This window comes from Pseudophryne corroboree, chromosome 8, assembly GCF_028390025.1.
Source record: "Pseudophryne corroboree isolate aPseCor3 chromosome 8, aPseCor3.hap2, whole genome shotgun sequence".
NCBI lineage: Eukaryota > Metazoa > Chordata > Amphibia > Anura > Myobatrachidae > Pseudophryne > Pseudophryne corroboree.
In genome coordinates, this window is record NC_086451.1 from 65581233 (window position 1) to 65601563 (window position 20331).

Below are 20331 nucleotides of genomic sequence, written 5' to 3' on the forward strand. Positions count from 1 at the left end.
ATACACCTGTGCACCTGCTGGGTTACCTGCAAAACATGCACTGTGTGGGGTCCTGAGGACCGAGTTTGAGAACCTCGGCTCTAGGACGTAGGAGAAATTGTGTTTGGGTAACTTGGAAGCTTTTACTGACCGCCCACTTTTTACATAATTTTTTTTACGCCTCCAAAGGTTCGCCCTCCGTTACGAAGCCACCATCTCTCCCCACTCTTACTCTAGGGTAGGAAGGGGTTTACCATTTCCGGCCATCGTATTATACCTGCGTGGATGGAGTAATTCTAATTCTAACTATGAATTCCTCCCTGTTTCGGATGGGCCCTCGGCCCATACTTAAAGGTTGTCTGCCCATTCTCAACTGTTAAGCACCCCAGGGCTGTTTACCGTATTGCTCATTGATTTGAGCAGCTCCTTCCTTTTTACTTAGATAAACATATAAATACCACTCAGCCAGATTTTCACCTATGAGAATAGGAGGAGAAAGGCCATAGGAATATTGGGAGCTCTGAAGAGTATTTTTAAAACCGCTGGAAATCCTCCCTTCTAGTAAAAAAATAAACAATTAATTAATATAAATACTCCAACTATCACCCACAAAACCACCAACTGCTGATACAGGTAGCGTTGAATTGGGTGTCAATATCTAAAGCTCCCACCTCCGTTGGACCTATCAGCAGCATCCGTTGGAGGCATTATATATATTTATATGAGATGTACGCCAAAAGTAACTGGAGTCAATGTGCTGGTAATATGGCTTAGCGTGCTTGGTTTATGCATTTGATGTTGAAAATGCACCCCACACAGAATACATTGCAGTGTATTTTATCTTAATAATAGGCAACGGAATACCGTAGCGGATGACGGAAACAAATGTACACTGGATTCACTTGGCTGGCTTGAGAAAAAAAAAAGAAAAAAAAAAAAAGATTTTAAACCGGTTTTAAACCTACCGGTAAATCTTTTTCTCCTAGTCCGTAGAGGATGCTGGGGCCTCCGTAAGGACCATGGGGAATAGACAGGCTCCGCAGGAGACATGGGCACTATAAAGAAACTTTAGAATGGGTGTGCACTGGCTCCTCCCTCTATGCCCCTCCTCCAGACCTCAGTTAGAGAAACTGTGCCCAGAGGAGACGGACAGTACGAGGAAAGGATTTTGTTAATCCAAGGGCAAGATTCACACCAGCCCACACCGTATAACCTGGAATATACGAACCAGTCAACAGTATGAAACAGAACAGCATGAGTCAAAGACTGAACAAAACTGAAACATAACCCTTATGCAAGCAAATAACTATATACAAGTCTTGCAGAATGTTGTCCGCACTGGGACGGGCGCCCAGCATCCTCTACGGACTAGGAGAAAAAGATTTACCGGTAGGTTTAAAATCTTATTTTCTCTTACGTCCTAGAGGATGCTGGGGACTCTGTAAGGACCATGGGAATTATAACAAAGCTCCCAAACGGGCGGGAAAGTGCGGATGACTCTGCAGCACCAATTGAGCAAACATGAGGTCCTCCTCAGCCAGGGTATCAAACTTGTAGAATTTAGCAAAAGTGTTTGAACCCGACCAAGTCGCCGCTCGGCAAAGCTGTAATGCCAAGACGCCTCGGCCAGCCGCCCAAGAAGATCCCACCTTCCTTGTGGAATGGGCCTACACCGAATTAGGTAACGGCAATCCAGCCGTAGAATAAGCCTGCTGAATCGTGTTACAGATCCAGCGAGCAATAGTCTGCTTAGAAGCAGGAGCGCCAACCTTGTTGGCTGCATACAGGACAAACAGTGCTTCTGTTTTCCTAATTCGAGCCGTCCTGGCTACGTACATTTTTAAGGCCCTGACTACATCAAGGGATTTGGAATCCTCCAAATCTCCCGTAGCCACAGGCACCACAATAGGTTGGTTCATATGAAAAGAGGAAACCACCTTAGGCAAAAATTGAGGACGAGTTCGCCACTCAGCTCTGTCCACATGGAAAATCAGATAGGGGCTTTTTTGAGATAAAGCCGCCAACTCAGACACTTGCAGACGCCAAGGCCAACAACATAACCACTTTCCAAGTGAGATATTTTAATTCCACGGTTTGAAGAGGCTCAAACCAATGAGACTTAAGGAACTGTAACACCACGTTAAGGTCCCATGGTGCCACTGGGGGCACAAAAGGAGGCTGGATATGCAGCACTCCCTTCACAAAAGTCTGGACTTCTGGTAGAGAAGCCAATTCCTTCTGAAAGAAAATAGACAGGGCCGAAATCTGTACCTTAATGGAACCTAATTTTAGGCCCAAATTCACTCCAGTCTGTAGGAAGTGGAGAAAACGGCCCAGATGGAATTCCTCCGAAGGAGCATTCTTGGTATCACACCAAGACACATACTTCCTCCAGATACGGTGATAATGTTTCGCTGTCACCTCCTTCCTAGCCCTTATCAGAGTAGTAATTACCTCATCCGGAATGCCCTTTTCAGCTAGGATCTGGCGTTCAACCGCCATGCCTTCAAACGCAGCCGCGGTAAGTCTTGGAACAGACAGGGCCCCTGTTGCAACAGGTCCTCTCTGAGAGGAAGAGGCCACAGATCTTCTGTGAGCATTTCCTGCAGCTCCGGATACCAGGCCCTTCGAGGCCAATCTGGAACAATGAGAATTGGCTGTACTCCTTTTCGTCTTATGATTCTCAATATTTTTGAGATGAGAGGAAGAGGAGGGAACACATAGACCGACTGGAACACCCACGGAGTCACCAGGGCGTCCACCGCTACCGCCTGAGGGTCCCTTGACCTGGCACAAAACCTCGGGAGCTTTTTGTTGAGGCGTGACACCATCATGTCTATTTGAGGAAGTCCCCACTGACTTGCAATCTCTGCAAAGACTTCTTGATGAAGTCCCCACTCTCCTGGATGGAGATCGTGTCTGCTGAGGAAGTCTGCTTCCCAGTTGTCCACTCCCGGAATGAAGACTGCTGACAGAGCGCTTACATGATTTTCCGCCCAGCGAAGAATTCTGGTGGCTTCTGCCATTGCCACTCTGCTCCTTGTTCCGCCTTGGCGGTTTACATGAGCCACAGCCCTGATGTTGTCTGACTGAATCAGAACCGGTAGGTCGCGAAGAAAATTCTCCGCTTGACGTAGGCCGTTGTATATGGCCCTCAATTCCAGTACGTTGATGTGTAAACAAGCCTCCTGGCTTGACCACAGACCCTGGAAGTTTCTTCCCTGTGTGACTGCTCCCCAGCCTCGAAGGCTTGCGTCCATGGTCACCAGAACCCAGTCCTGAATGCCAAACCTGCGACCCTCTAGAAGGTGAGCACTCTGCAGCCACCACAAGAGAGATACCCTGGCCCTGGGGGACAGGCTGATCATCTGATGAATATGTAGATGTTACCCGGACCACTTGTCCAGAAGGTCCCACTGAAAAGTCCTCGCATGGAACCTGCCGAATGGAATGGCCTCGTAAGACGCCACCATCTTTCCCAGAACTCGAGTGCATTGATGGACAGACACCCTTTTTGGCTTTAACAGGTCCCTGACCACGTTCTGGAGTTCCTGGGCCTTTTCCAGCGGGAGAAAACCCCTTTTTCGTTCCGTATCCAGAATCATGCCTAAGAAAGGCAAACGGGTCGTTGGAACCAACTGTGACTTTGGTAGATTGAGAATGCAGCCGCGCTGTTGCAACACCCTCAGGGAGAGTGACACGCTGTTCAGCAACTGTTCTCTCGATCTTGCTTTTAAAGGAGATCGTCCAAGTACGGGATAATTGTGACACCCTGCTTGCGCAGGAGCACCATCATTTCCGCCATTACCTTGGTGAAAATCCTCGGGGCCGTGAAAAGCCCAAACGGCAACGTCTGAAATTGGTAATGACAATCCTGTACAGCAAATCTCAGGAATGCCTGATGAGGAGGATATATGGGGACATGAAGGTATGCATCCTTTATGTCCAGGGACACCATATAATCCCCCCCCTCCAGGCTGGCGATGACCGCTCTGAGCGATTCCATCTTGAATTTGAACCTTTTCAAGTATAGGTTTAAGGATTCTAAATTCAGAATGGGTCTGAACGAACCGTCTGGTTTCGGTACCACAAACAGGGTTGAGTAGTACCCCGTCCCCTGTTGAAGCAGGGGAACTTTGACCACCACTTTTTGAAGACACAGCTTTTGAATTGCATTTAAAACTACTTCCCTCTCCGGGGAAGAAGCTGGTAGGGCCGATTTGAAAAACAGGCGAGGAAGCACCTCTTCGAATTCCAGCTTGTAACCTTGGAAAACAATGTCTATTGCCCAGGAATCCACCTGTGATTGAATCCAGACGTGGCTGAAAATTCGAAGACGTGCCCCCACTGGGGCGGACTCCCTCAGCGGAGCCCCAGCGTCATGCGGTGGATTTTGTAGAAGCCGGGGAGGACTTCTGTTCCTGGGAACTAGCTGTAGTTGGCAGCTTTTTCCCTCTGCCCTTACCTCTGGCGAGAAAGGAAGATCCCCGTACTCTCTTGGATTTATGCGACCGAAAGGACTGCATCTGATAATGTGGCGTTTTCTTTGGCTGTGAGGAAACATAAGGTAAAAAAGTGGATTTACCTGCAGTAGCTGTGGAAACCAGGTCCGTGAGACCTTCCCCAAATAATTCCTCACCCTTTTAAGGCAAAACCTCCATATGCTTCTTTGAGTCAGCATCACCCGTCCACTGTCGGGTCCACAGGGCTCGCCTAGCAGAAATCGCCATGGCGTTGTCTCTGGAACCCAGTAGGCCAACGTCTCTCTGAGCATCTCTCATATATAGGACAGCATCCTTAATATGACCCAAGGTCAATAAAACGGTATCCTTATCCAGTGTATCAATTTCAGCAGACAAGGTATCTGTCCACGCTGCTACAGCGCTACAAACCCAAGCCGACGCTATCGCCGGTCTGAGTAATGTACCAGTATGTGTGTAAATCGACTTCAACGTAGTCTCTTGCCTGCGATCCGCAGGATCCTTGAGGGTTGCGGTATCTTGAGACGGCAGTGCCACCTTTTTGGATAAGCGCGTCAACGCTTTGTCCACTCTGGGAGAGGATTCCCACCGTATCCTGTCCTTAGCCGGGAAAGGATACGCCATAAGAATCCTTTTGGGAATCTGCAGTTTCTTGTCTGAAGTTTCCCAAGCCCTTTCAAACAACTCATTTAGCTCATGTGAAGGGGGGAAAGTAACCTCAGGTTTCTTTTCCTTATACATGCGCACCCTCGTGTCCGGGACCGAGGGGTCATCTGTGATATGCAACACATCTTTTACAGCAATAATCATATAATGAATACTTTTTGCCAATCTCGGCTGCAACCTCGCATCATCATAGTCGACACTGGAGTCAGAATCCGTGTCGGTATCAGTGTCTGCTACTTGGGATAGTGGGCACTTTTGAGACCCAGAAGGGCCCTGTGACATAGTGAAAGGCAGGGATTGACTCCCTGTATTTCCCCTGGACTCCGCTTTGTCCAACCTTTTGTGTAATAAATTCACATTTGCATTTAAAACATTCCACATATCCAACCAATCAGGTGTCGGCGTTGCCGACGGAGACACCACACTCATTTGCTCCACCTCCTCCCTAGAAGAGCCTTCCGCTTCACGACACACGCGTACCGACACCCCACACACTCAGGGAAATCTCTAATCTGGAGATAGTTCCCCCAACCAGGCCCTTTGGGTAGACAGAGAGAGAGAGAGAGTGTATGCCAGCACACACCCAGCGCCAATGACTCTGGAAACACAAGTCCCAGCTATATACAGCGCTTTTTTGTTTTTTATATATATATATATATATATATATATATATATATATATATAAATAAATAATTTTAAACCTACCGGTAAATCTATTTCTCCTAGTCCGTGGAGGATGCTGGGGACTCCGTAAGGATCATGGGGTATAGACGGGCTCCGCAGGATAGGGCACCTAAAAAGAACTTTGACTATGGGTGTGCACTGGCTCCTCCCTCTTTGCCCCTCCTCCAGACCTCAGTTAGAGAACTGTGCCCAGAGGAGATGGACAATACAAGGCAGGATTTAGCAATCTAAGGGCAAGATTCATACCAGCCCACACCAATCATACCATGTAACCTGGAACATACATAACCAGTTAACAGTATGAACAAACGACAGTAACGGTCCAAGACCTATACCAACTGTAACATAACCCTTATGTAAGCAACAACTATATACAAGTCTTGCAGAGTTTCCGCACTGGGACGGGCGCCCAGCATCCTCTACGGACTAGGAGAAATAGATTTTCCGCTAGGTTTAAAATCTTATTTTCTCTTACGTCCTAGAGGATGCTGGGGACTCCGTAAGGACCATGGGGTTTATACCAAAGCATCCAATCGGGCGGGAGAGTGCGTATGACTCTGCAGCACCGACTGAGCAAACTCTAGGTCCTCATCAGCCAGGGTATCAAACTTGTAGAATTTAGCAAAAGTGTTTGACCCCGACCAAGTCGCCGCTCGGCAAAGCTGTAATGCCGAGACGCCTCGGGCAGCCGCCCAAGAAGAGCCCACCTTCCTAGTGGAATGGGCTTTAACCGAATTTGGTACCGGCAATCCAGCCGTAGAATGAGCCTGCTGAATCGTATTACAGATCCAGCGAGCAATAGTCTGCTTCGAAGCAGGTGCGCCAATCTTATTAGCAGCATACAGGACAAACAGAGCCTCTGTTTTCCTAATTTTAGCAGTTCTGGCTACATAAATCTTTAAGGCCCTGACTACATCCAGGGATCTGGAATCCTCCAGGTCACTTGTAGCCACAGGCACCACAATAGGTTGATTTATATGGAAAGAAGAAACCACTTTAGGCAAAAATTGCGGACGTGTCCTCAATTCAGCTCGATCCACAAGAAAAATCAAGTAGGGGCTCTTGTGTGACAAAGCCGCCAATTCAGACACTCGCCTTGCTGATGCCAAGGCCAACAGCATGACCACCTTCCAGGTAAGAAATTTATACTCAACATTGTTAAGCGGTTCAAACCAGTGTGATTTTAGGAACTGCAACACCACGTTCAGGTCCCCTGGTGCCACTGGAGGCACAAAAGGGGGCTGGATATGCAGCACTCCCTTTAAAAACGTCTGGACTTCTGGAAGAGAAGCCAATTCCTTCTGAAAGAAAATCGAGAGGGCCGAAATCTGTACCTTAACAGAGCCTAATTTCAGGCCCATATCCACTCCTGTCTGTAGGAAGTGGAGAAGACGACCCAGATGAAAATCTTCCGTAGGTGCATTCTTGGTCTCACACCAAGACACATACTTTCGCCAGATACGGTGATAATGCTTAACCGTCACCTCCTTCCTAGCCTTTATTAAAGTAGGGATGACCTCTTCCGGAATCCCCTTTTTCGCTAGGATTCGGCGTTCAACCGCCATGCCGTCAAACGTAACCGCGGTAAGTCTTGAAATACACAGGGCCCGTGTTGCAACAGGTCTTCCCTCAGAGGAAGAGGCCAGGGATCTCCTGTGAGCATCTCTTGTAGATCTGAGTACCAGGCCCTTCGAGGCCAGTCTGGGACAACGAGTATTGTCTGTACGTTTCTTTGCCTTATGATCCTCAACACTTTTGTGATGAGTGGAAGAGGAGGAAACACCGATTTGAACAGCCATGGTGTTATCAGAGCATCTACTGCCACTGCCTGAGGGTCCCGAGACCTGGCACAGTACCTCCGAAGCTTTTTGTTGAGGCGTGACGCCATCATGTCTATTTGAGGAGTTCCCCAAAGACTTCTTGATGAAGACCCCACTCTCCTGGATGGAGATCGTGTCTGCTGAGGAAGTCTGCTTCCCAGTTGTCCACTCCCGGAATGAAGACAGCCGACAGAGCGCTTACATGATTTTCCGCCCAGCGAAGAATCCTTGTGGCTTCCGCCATCGCGACTCTGCTTCTTGTCCCGCCTTGGCGGTTCACATGAGCCACTGCTGTGACATTGTCTGATTGAATCAGAACCGGTAGGTTTCGAAGAAGACTCTCCGCTTGTCGAAGGCCGTTGTAAATGGCCCTGAGTTCCAACACATTGATGTGTAGACAGGACTCCTGGTCTGACCAAAGACCCTGAAATTTTTTTCCCTGTGTGACCGCTCCCCATCCTCGGAGGCTCGCGTCCGTGGTAACCAGGATCCAATCCTGAATTCCGAACCGGCGACCCTCCAGCAGGTGAGCACTTTGCAACCAACACAGGAGAGACACTCTGGCCCCTGGGGACAGAGTTATTTTCCGATGTAAGTGCAGATGGGACCCGGACCACTTGTCCAGAAAGTCCCATTGAAAAGTCCTTGCATGGAACCTTCCGAAGGGAATGGCCTCGTAGGCCGCCACCATTTTTCCCAGAACTCGCGTGCATTGGTGAACTGACACCCTTTTCGGTTTTAGCAGGTCTCTGACCATGTTCTGGATGTCCTGGGCTTTCTCTATTGGGAGGAAGACCTTCATTTGTTCCGTATCCAGTATCATACCTAGGAACGGTAGTCGAGTTGTCGGAATCAACTGTGACTTCGGTAGATTTAGAATCCAACCGTGTTGCTGGAGCACTCTCAGAGAGAGCGCCACACTGCTCAGCAATTTCTCCCTTGATCTCGCTTTTATCAGGAGATCGTCCAAGTATGGGATAATTGTGACTCCATGCTTGCGCAGGACCACCATCATTTCCGCCATTATCTTGGTGAAAATCCTCGGGGCCGTGGAAAGTCCAAACGGCAACGTCTGAAATTGGTAATGACAATCCTGTACAGCGAATCTCAGGTATTCCTAATGGGGAGCATAAATGGGGACATGAAGGTACGCATCCTTTATGTCCAGAGACACCATAAACTCCCCCTCCTCCATGTTGGCTATTATCGCTCTTAGTGATTCCATTTTGAATTTGAATCATTTTATGTACAGGTTTAGGGATTTCAGATTCAAAATAGGTCTGACCGAACCGTCCGGTTTCGGGACCACAAATAGGGTTGAGTAGTAACCTCTTCCCTGCTGGTGCAGGGGAACCTTGATTATCACTTGCTGTACACACAGCGTTTGAATTGCAGCTAACACTATTATCCCTTTCTGATGTGGAAGCTGGTAGGGCCGATTTGAAAAATCGGCGCGGGAGCACCTCCTCGAATTCCAATTTGTAACCCTGGGAAACTATTTCCAACACCCAGGGATTCAAGTCTGAACTGACCCAGGCCTGACTGAAAAGTCGAAGACCTGCCCCCACCGGTGCGGACTCCCTCAGGGGAGCCCCAGCGTCATGCTGTGGGTTTTGGAGCAGTCGGGGAGGACTTTTGTTCCTGGGCACCTGCCGAAGCAGGTGCTCTTTTGCCTCTGCCCTTACCTCTGGCGAGGAAAGAGGATCCCCGACCTCTTCTGGACTTGTGCGACCGAAAGGACTGCATCTGATAGGGTGTTACTTTCTTTTGCTGTTGGGGAACATATGGTAAAAAATTTGATTTACCTGCTGTAGCTGTGGAAACCAGGTCCGTCAGCCCATCCCCAAACAATACATCACTCTTATAGGGTAGTACTTCCATATGTTTTTTGGAATCCGCATCACCCGTCCATTGGCGAGTCCATAAGGATCTTCTCGCTGAGATAGACATGGCATTGGCCCTAGAAGCTAGCAATCCAATGTCCCTTTGAGCATCCCTCATAAATAAGACTGCGTCTTTTATGTGGGCTAGAGTTAAGAATATAGTATCCTTATCCATATTATCAAATTGATCTGTCAGCTCATCTGTCCAAGCTGCAATTGCGCTACACACCCATGCCGACGCAATTGTCGGTCTTAGCACAGCACCCGTATGAGAATAAATACACTTTAAGGTAGTTTCTTGCCTGCGATCTGCAGGGTCCTTAAAAGGGCCGCTGTGTCAGGAGACGGTAGCGCCACTTTCTTGGACAAGCGCGTCAGGGCCTTGTCCACAGTGGGGGATGATTTCCAAATCTCCCTGTGCTGCTTAGGGAAGGGGTATGCCATATAAATTCTTTTGGGGATCTGCGGTCTCTTTTCCGGAGTCTCCCAAGCTTTTCCAAAGAAATCATTTAATTCATGAGATGCAGGAAAATTAATAATCTGTTTCTTTCCCTTAAACATGTGTACCCTTGTGTCGGGGACCGAGGGTTCATCCTCAATATATAACACATCCCTTATTGCCACAATCATACACTGAATGGTTTTAGTCACCCTAGGGTGCAATTTTACTTCGTCGTAGTCGACACTGGAGTCAGAATCCGTGTCGGTAGTAGTGTCTTGTGTTAAGGGACGCTTTTGAGACCCCGACGGGCCCTGTGAGTCGGTCCAGGATTGACCCCCTGATGTCCCCCCTAATTCAGCCTTATCAAGCCTTTTATGTAAAGATGCCACACTTGCATTCAACATATGCCACATGTCCATCCAATCCGGAGTCGGCACAACCGACGGGGACACACCACTCATTTGCTCCACCTCCTCCTTGGAGAAGCCTTCCGCCTCAGACATGTCGACACACACGTACCGACACCCCACACACACCGGGATTAACCTATAAGGGGACAAAACCCCAACCAGGCCCTTAGGAGAGACAGAGAGAGAGTATGTCAGCACACACCAGCGCTTTAAAACACTGGGAAAAATATGACCAGATAGCGCTTTTTTATATATAATATACCAATTTCCACTCACTGCGTCGCTAATGTGCCCCCCTCCTCTTTTTTCCAGCCTGTGAAGTTCAGCAGGGGAGAAACCAGGGAGCCAGCGTTCATGCATGCAGCTTCTGTGGAGAAAATGGCGCTGGTTAGTGCTGAGGATCAAGCCCCGCCCACCCGACGGTGGTCTTCGGTCCCAGTGACTTTTCTATTAAAATGGCGGGGGATCTTAGATTTACTGCCTCCGCAGCCTAATCTATCTGAATTTGCCCAAAAGTGAGGAATATTGCTGCCCAGGGCGGCTCCCCCCCTGCGCCCTGCACCCTTCAGTGCTGCTGTGTGTGTGACTGGGAGCAATGGCGCGCAGCTTACCGCTGCGCGCCTTACCTCATGAAGATCTGATGTCTTCTGCCGCCTAAGATGTCTACAGCCTTCTCATCCGGCTTCTATCTTCGGCATCTGTGAGGAGGACGGCGGCGCAGCTCCGGGATGAACCCCAAGTGAGAACTGTGTTCCGACTCCCTCTGGAGCTAATGGTGTCCAGTAGCCTAGAAGCAGTGCCCAACTTGACAAGCCAGCTCTGCTTCTCTCTCCTCGGTCTCACGATGCAGGGAGCCTGTTGCCAACAGGACTCCCTGAAAATAAAAAACCTAACAAAATAATTTTTCAACAGAAAACTCTGGAGAGCTCTCTGCAGTGCACCCATTCTCCTCTGGGCACAAGATCTAACTGAGGTCTGGAGGAGGGGCATAGAGGGAGGAGCCAGTGCACACCAATAGTCAAAGTTCTTTTTAGGTGCCCTATCTCCTGCGGAGCCCGTCTATACCCCATGGTCCTTACGGAGTCCCCAGCATCCTCTAGGACGTAAGAGAAATATATATATATATATATATATATATATATATATATATATTTTTTTTTTTTTTTTTTGACTGCGCCCAAATTATGTGCTCCCCCCACCCCCCTCCCCCCTCCCCCCTCCCCCCTCCCCTCCTTCAAAGCCCTCTGTCACCGTGTTCAGCAGGGGAGAGTCCGGGGAGCCAGCTTCTCAGCAGCGTGCTGTAGAGAAAATGGCGCTGGTTAGTGCTGTGGGAGCAAGCTCCGCCCCCTCAGCGGCAGGCTTCGGTCCCGCTCAAAATACAAATTAACCTGGCGGGGGATTGTATATTATACTGCTATAGCTGAATATGCTTGTAATGCCAGCCAAGAGGATTATTGCTGCCCAGGGCATCCCCCCCCCCTGTGCCCTGCACCCATCTGTGCCTGTGTGTGTGCGGGAGCAATGGCGCGCAGCGGTAACGCTGAGCGTTACCTCAGTGAAGATCCGAAGTCTTCTACCGTCTGTGAAGTCTTCTTTCGTCGTATACTCACCCGACTTCAATCTTCCGGCTCTGCAAGGAGGACGGCGGCGCGGCTCTGGGACGAACGGCAAGGGTGAGACCTGCGTTCCGATCCCTCTGGCGCTAATGGTGTCCAGTAGCCTAAGAAGCAGAGCCTATCACTGAAGTAAGTCTGCTTCTCTCTCCTCAGTCCCACGGCGCAGGGAGCCTGTTGCCAGCAGGACTCCCTGAAAATAAAAAACCTAACAAAATTCTTTATTACAGAGAAACTCAGGAGAGCTCCCCTGAAAGCACCCAGTCTCCTCTGGGCACAGTATCAAACTGAGGTCTGGAGGAGGGGCATAGAGGGAGGAGCCACTGGTGGCACAAAAGGAGGCTGAATATGCAGCACTCCCTTTACAAACGTCTGAACCTCAGGCAGTGAAGCCAGTTCTTTTTGAAAGAAAATGGATAGGGCCGAGATCTGAACCTTTATGGAACCTAATTTGAGGCCCATAGTCACACCTGACTGTAGGAAATGCAGAAAACGACCCAACTGGAAGTCCTCTGTAGGGGCCTTCCTGGCCTCACACCAAGCAACATATTTCCGCCATATGCGGTGATAATGCTTTGCTGTCACATCCTTCCTAGCTCTTATCAGCATAGGAATTACTTCATCCGGTATACCCTTTTCCGCTAGGATCCGGCGTTCAACCGCCATGCCGTCAAACGCAGCCGCGGTAAGTCTTGGAACAGACAGGGCCCCTGCTGCAACAGGTCCTGTCTGAGAGGCAGAGGCCATGGGTCCTCTGTGACCATCTCTTGAAGTTCTGGGTACCAAGTCCTTCTTGGCCAATCCGGAACAATGAGTATTGTTCTCACTCCTCTTTTTCTTACTATTCTCAGTACCTTGTGTATGAGAGGAAGAGGAGGAAACACATATACCGACTGGAACACCCATGAAGTTACCAGTGCGTCCACAGCTATCGCCTGAGGGTCCCTTGACCTGGCGCAATATTTTTTAAGCTTTTTGTTTAGGCGGGACGCCATCATGTCCACCTGTGGCCGTTCCCACCGATTTGCAATCTGCTCGAAGACTTCTTGATGAAGTCCCCACTCTCCCGGGCGGAGGTCGTGCCTGCTGAGGAAGTCTGCTTCCCAGTTGTCCACTCCCGGAATTAACACTGCTGACAGTGCTTGTACGTGATTCTCCGCCCAACAAAGAATCCTTGTGGCTTCCGCCATCGCCACCCTGCTTCTTGTGCCGCCCTGTCGGTTTACATAGGCGACTGCCGTGATGTTGTCTGACTGAATCAGCACTGGTTGGTCTCGAAGCAGGGGCTCCGCTTGACTCAGGGCATTGTATATGGCCCTTAATTCCAGTATGTTTATGTGCAGACGAGTCTCCTGACTTGACCACAGCCCCTGGAAGTTTCTTCCCTGAGTGACTGCCCCCCATCCGCGGAGGCTTGCATCCGTGGTCACCAGGACCCAGTCCTGTATGCCGAACCTGCGGCCCTCGAGAAGATGAGCAATCTGCAGCCACCACAGAAGAGACACCCTGGCCCTCGGGGACAGGGCGATCAGCCGATGCATCTGAAGATGCGATCCGGACCACTTGTCCAACAGATCCCACTGAAAGATTCTGGCATGGAACCTGCCGAAAGGAATGGCTTCGTATGACGCTACCATCTTTCCCAGGACTCGCGTGCAGTGATGTACCGACACCTGCTTTGGTTTCAGGAGATCCCTGACCATGGTCACTAACTCCTGAGCCTTCTCCTCCGGGAGAAATACCTTCTTCTGTTCTGTGTCCAGAATCATGCCCAGGAAGGGCAGACGCATCGTAGGAATCAGCTGCGACTTTGGAATATTCAGAATCCAGCCGTGCCGTAGCAACACTTCCTGAGAGTGCGCTACGCTGACCAACAACTGCTCTCTGGACCTCGCCTTTATGAGGAGATCGTCCAAGTACGGGATAACTGTAACTCCTTGCTTCCGGAGAAGTACCATCATCTCCGCCATTACCTTGGTAAAGACTCTCGGTGCCGTGGATAGACCAAACGGCAACGTCTGGAATTGGTAATGACAGTCCTGTACCACAAACCTGAGGTACTCCTGGTGAGGTGGATAAATGGGGACATGCAAGTACGCATCCTTGATGTCCAGAGATACCATAAAATCCCCCTCTTCCAGGCTGGCAATGACCGCTCTGAGCGATTCCATTTTGAACCTGAACTTTTTAATGTAAATGTTCAAGGATTTTAAATTTAGAATGGGTCTTACCGAACCGTCCGGTTTCGGTACCACAAACAGTGTGGAATAGTAACCCCTTCCCTGCTGAAGGGGGGGGTACCATTATTATCACTTGCTGGAGGTACAGCTTGTGAATAGCCGTCAGGACTATCTCCCTCCCCGTGGGAGAAGCTGGCAAGGCGGATTTTAGGTAACGGTGAGGGGGCATCACTTCGAATTCCAGCTTGTATCCCTGAGATACAATTTGTATAGCCCAAGGATCCACTTGTGAGCGAACCCACTGGTTGCAGAAATTTCGGAGACGCGCCCCCACCGCTCCTGGCTCCGCCTGTGGAGCCCCAGCGTCATGCGGTGGACTTAGTGGAAGCAGGGGAGGACTTTTGTTCCTGAGAACTGGCTGCATGGTGCAGCTTCTTTCCTCTACCCCTGCCTCTGGCAAGAAAGGATGCACCTCTGACTCTCTTGCTTTTTGAGAACGAAAGGACTGCATTTGGTAATACGGTGCTTTCTTAGGCTGTGAGGAAACCTGTGGCAAGAAAGTCGACTTTCCAGCTGTCGCTGTGGATACGAGGTCCGAGAGACCGTCCCCAAACAATTCCTCACCCTTATAAGGCAAAACCTCCATGTGTTTTTTAGAGTCGGCATCCCCTGTCCATTGCCGAGTCCATAAGACCCTCCTGGCAGAAATGGACATTGCATTTATTCGAGAGCCCAGCAGGCAAATGTCCCTCTGGGCATCCCGCATATATAAGACGACGTCTTTAATATGGCTAAGTGTTAGCAATACGGTATCCCTGTCCAGGGTATCCAACCCCTCTGACAGAGCATCTGTCCATGCTGCAACAGCACTGCACATCCAAGCTGAAGCAATAGCCGGTCTAAGAGAGTACCAGAGTGTGTATACACAGACTTCAAGATACCTTCCTGCTTCCTATCCGCAGGTTCCTTTAGGGTGGCCGTATCCTGAGACGGCAGGGCCACTCTTTTAGATAAGCGCGTCAGGGCCTTGTCAACCCTAGGGGAGGATTCCCAGCGTAACCTATCCGTTGGCGGGAAAGGGTACGCCATTAGTATTCTCTTGGGAATCACCACTTTCTCATCAGGGGAAGACCACGCTTCTTCACATAACTCATTTAATTCATGTGACGGGGGAAAAGTCACTGGCTGCTTTTTCTCCCCAAACATATTTACCCTCTTGTCAGGGACAGAGTCAGCCTCTGAAATGTGTAATACATTTTTCATTGCAATAATCATGTATCGGATGGCCTTAATCATTTTGGGCTGTAATAGTGCCTCATCCTCGTCGACGCTGGAGTCGGACTCCGTGTCGACATATGTGTCAACCAACTGATATAGTGGACCCGGGTTGAGAGCCCGGCTGTCCCCCGGCAGCAACATAATCAAATCTCTTATGTAATGAGTTTACATTGTCATTTAAGACCTTCCACATATCCATCCAATCGGGTGTCGGCACCGACACCACATTTATCTGCACTTGCTCCGCCTCCACGTAACCCTCATCAAACATGTCGACACAGCCGTACCGACACACAGCACACACACAGGGAATGCTCTGACTGAGGACAGGACTCCACAAGGTCTATGGGGAGACAGAGAAAGAGTATGCCAGCACACACCACAGCGCTATATACACAGGGATGCACACTACCAGAAGTGGATTTTTCCCAATAGCTGCTGTATCAATACACCTTTTGCCTAAATTTATGTGCCCCCCCTCTCTTTTTACCCTCTTAGTGCCAGGAGACTGCAGGGGAGAGCCTGGGGAGCGTCCTTCCAGCGGAGCTGTGAAGAGAAATGGCGCTGGTGTGCTGAGGAAGAAGGCCCCGCCCCCTCAGCGGCGGGCTTCTGTCCCACTGTTTCTGACTAAAAAATAAGAATTTACTTACCGATAATTCTATTTCTCATAGTCCGTAGTGGATGCTGGGGACTCCGAAAGGACCATGGGAAAAGCAGCTCCGCAGGAGACTGGGCACAAAGTAAAAGCTTTAGGACTAGCTGGTGTGCACTGGCTCCTCCCCCTATGACCCTCCTCCAAGCCTCAGTTAGGATACTGTGCCCGGACGAGCGTACACAATAAGGAAGGATTTTGAATCCCGGGTAAGACTCATACCAGCCACACCAATCACACCGTACAACTTGTGATCTGAACCCAGTTAACAGCATGATAACAGAAGGAGCCTCTGAAAAGATGGCTCACAACAACAATAACCCGATTTTTGTAACAATAACTATGTACAAGTAATGCAGACAAACCGCACTTGGGATGGGCGCCCAGCATCTACTACGGACTATGAGAAATAGAATTATCGGTAAGTAAATTCTTATTTTCTCTAACGTCCTAGTGGATGCTGGGGACTCCGAAAGGACCATGGGGATTATACCAAAGCTCCCAAACGGGCGGGAGAGTGCGGATGACTCTGCAGCACCGAATGAGAGAACTCCAGGTCCTCCTCAGCCAGGGTATCAAATTTGTAGAATTTAGCAAACGTGTTTGCCCCTGACCAAGTAGCTGCTCGGCAAAGTTGTAAAGCCGAGACCCCTCGGGCAGCCGCCCAAGATGAGCCCACTTTCCGTGTGGAATGGGCTTTTACAGATTTTGGCTGTGGCAGGCCTGCCACAGAATGTGCAAGCTGAATTGTACTACAAATCCAACGAGCAATCGTCTGCTTAGAAGCAGGAGCACCCAGCTTGTTGGGTGCATACAGGATAAACCGCGAATCAGATTTTCTGACTCCAGCCGTCCTGGAAACATATTTTCAGGGCCCTGACTACGTCCAGCAACTTGGAATCCTCCAAGTCCCTAGTAGCCGCAGGCACCACAATAGGCTGGTTTAAGTGAAATGCTGAAACCACCTTAGGAAGAAATTGAGGACGAGTCCTCAATTCTGCCCTGTCCGTATGAAAAATTAGGTAAGGGCTTTTATAGGATAAAGCCGCCAATTCTGAGACACGCCTGGCTGAAGCCAGGGCTAACAGCATTACCACTTTCCATGTGAGATATTTTAAGTCCACAGTGGTGAGTGGTTCAAACCAATGTGATTTTAGGAATCCCAAAACTACATTGAGATCCCAAGGTGCCACTGGAGGCACAAAAGGAGGCTGTATATGCAGTACTCCCTTGACAAACGTCTGAACTTCAGGAACAGAAGCCAGTTCTTTTTGGAAGAATATTGACAGGGCCGAAATTTGAACCTTAATGGACCCTAATTTGAGGCCCATAGACAGTCCTGTTTGCAGGAAATGCAGGAAACGACCCAGTTGAAATTCCTCTGTAGGGGCCTTCCTGGCCTCGCACCACGCAACATATTTACGCCAAATACGGTGATAATGTTGTATGGTTACATCCTTCCTGGCTTTGATCAGGGTAGGGATGACTTCATCCAGAATGCCTTTTTCCTTCAGGATCCGGCGTTCAACCGCCATGCCGTCAAACGCAGCCGCGGTAAGTCTTGGAACAGACATGGTCCCTGCTGGAGCAGGTCCTTTCTTAGAGGTAGAGGCCACGGGTCTTCCGTGAGCATCTCTTGAATTTCCGGGTACCAAGTCCTTCTTGGCCAATCCGGAGCCACGAGTATAGTCTTTACTCCTCTCCTTCTTATGATTCTCAGTACTTTTGGTATGAGAGGAAGAGGAGGGAACACATACACTGACTGGTACACCCACAGTGTTACCAGAGCGTCCACAGCTATTGCCTGAGGGTCCCTTGACCTGGCGCAATATCTGTCCAGTTTTTTGTTGAGGCGGGACGCCATCATGTCCACCTTTGGTTTTTCCCAACGGTTCACAATCATGTGGAAGACTTCTGGGTGAAGTCCCCACTCCCCCGGGTGAAGATCGTGTCTGCTGAGGAAGTCTGCTTCCCAGTTGTCCACTCCCGGAATGAACACTGCTGACAGTGCTATCACATGATTCTCCGCCCAGCGAAGAATCCTTGCCACTTCCATCATTGCCCTCCTGCTTCTTGTGCCGCCCTGTCTGTTTACGTGGGCGACTGCCGTGATGTTGTCCGACTGGATCAACACCGGCTGACCCTGAAGCAGAGGTCTTGCCTGACTTAGGGCATTGTAAATGGCCCTTAGTTCCAGGATATTTATGTGAAGTGACGTTTCCATGCTTGACCACAAGCCCTGGAAATTTCTTCCCTGTGTGACTGCTCCCCAGCCTCTCAGGCTGGCATCCGTGGTCACCAGGACCCAATCCTGAATGCCGAATCTGCGGCCCTCTAGGAGATGAGCACTCTGTAACCACCACAGGAGAGACACCCTTGTCCTTGGAGACGGTTATCCGCTGATGCATTTGAAGATGCGATCCGGACCATTTGTCCAGCAGATCCCACTGAAAAGTTCTTGCGTGGAATCTGCCGAATGGAATCGCTTCGTAGGAAGCCACCATCTTTCCCAGGACCCTTGTGCATTGATGTACTGACACTTGGCCTGGTCTTAGGAGGTTCCTGACTAGGTCGGATAACTCCTTGGCTTTCTCCTCCGGGAGAAACACCTTTTTCTGTACTGTGTCCAGAATCATCCCTAGGAACAGCAGACTCAGAATCAGTCGGAATCAGCTGCGATTTTGGAATATTTAGAATCCATCCGTGCTGTCGTAGTACTACTTGAGATAGTGCTACTCCGACCACTAACTGTTCTCTGGACCTTGCCCTTATCAGGAGATCGTCCAAGTAAGGGATAATTAAGACGCCTTTTCTTCGAAGAAGAATCATCATTTCGGCCATTACCTTGGTAAAGACCCGGGGTGCCGTGGACAATCCAAACGGCAGCGTCTGAAACTGATAGTGACAGTTCTGTACCACAAACCTGAGGTACCCTTGGTGAGAAGGGCAAATTGGGACATGGAGGTAAGCATCCTTGATGTCCAGAGACACCATATAGTCCCCTTCTTCCAGGTTCGCTATCACTGCTCTGAGTGACTCCATCTTGAACTTGAACCTTTTTATGTAAGTGTTCAAGGATTTCAGATTTAAAATGGGTCTCACCGAGCCGTCCGGCTTCGGTACCACAAACAGCGTGGAATAATACCCCTTTCCCTGTTGTAGGAGGGGTACCTTGATTATCACCTGCTGGGAATACAGCTTGTGAATGGCTTCCAATACCGCCTCCCTGTCGGGGGGAGACGTTGGTAAAGCAGACTTCAGGGACCGGCGAGGGGGAGACGTCTCGAATTCCAATTTGTACCCCTGAGATACTACCTGCAGGATCCAGGGGTCCACTTGCGAGTGAGCCCACTGCGCGCTGAAATTCTTGAGACGGGCCCCCACCGTGCCTGAGTCCGCTTGTAAGGCCCCAGCGTCATGCTGAGGACTTGGCAGAAGCGGGGGAGGGCTTCTGTTCGTGGGAAGAGGCTGTTTGCTGCAGTCTTTTTCCCCTTCCTCTGCCCCGGGGCAGATATGAGTGGCCTTTTGCCCGCTTGCCCTTATGGGGACGAAAGGACTGAGCCTGAAAAGACGGTATCTTTTTCTGCTGCGAGGTGACTTGGGGTAAAAAGGTGGATTTTCCAGCCGTTGCCGTGGCCACCAGGTCCGATAGACCGACCCCAAATAACTCCTCCCCTTTATACGGCAATACTTCCATATGCCGTTTGGAATCCGCATCCCCTGACCACTGTCGCGTCCATAATCCTCTTCTGGCAGAAATGGACATCGCACTTACTCTTGATGCCAGAGTGCAAATATCCCTCTGTGCATCTCGCATATATAGAAATGCATCCTTTAAATGCTCTATAGTCAATAATATATTGTCCCTGTCCAGGGTATCAATATTTTCAGTCAGGGAATCCGACCAAGCCACCCCAGCACTGCACATCCAGGCTGAGGCGATTGCTGGTCGCAGTATAATACCAGTATGTGTGTATATACTTTTTAGGATATTTTCCAGCTTCCTATCAGCTGGTTCCTTGAGGGCGGACGTATCAGGAGACGGTAACGCCACTTGTTTTGATAAGCGTGTGAGCGCCTTATCTACGCTAGGGGGTGTTTCCCAACGCGCCCTAACCTCTGGCGGGAAAGGGTATAATGCCAATAATTTTTTAGAAATTAGCAGTTTTTTTATCGGGGGAAACCCACGCTTCATCACACACCTCATTTAATTCATCTGATTCAGGAAAAACTACGGGTAGTT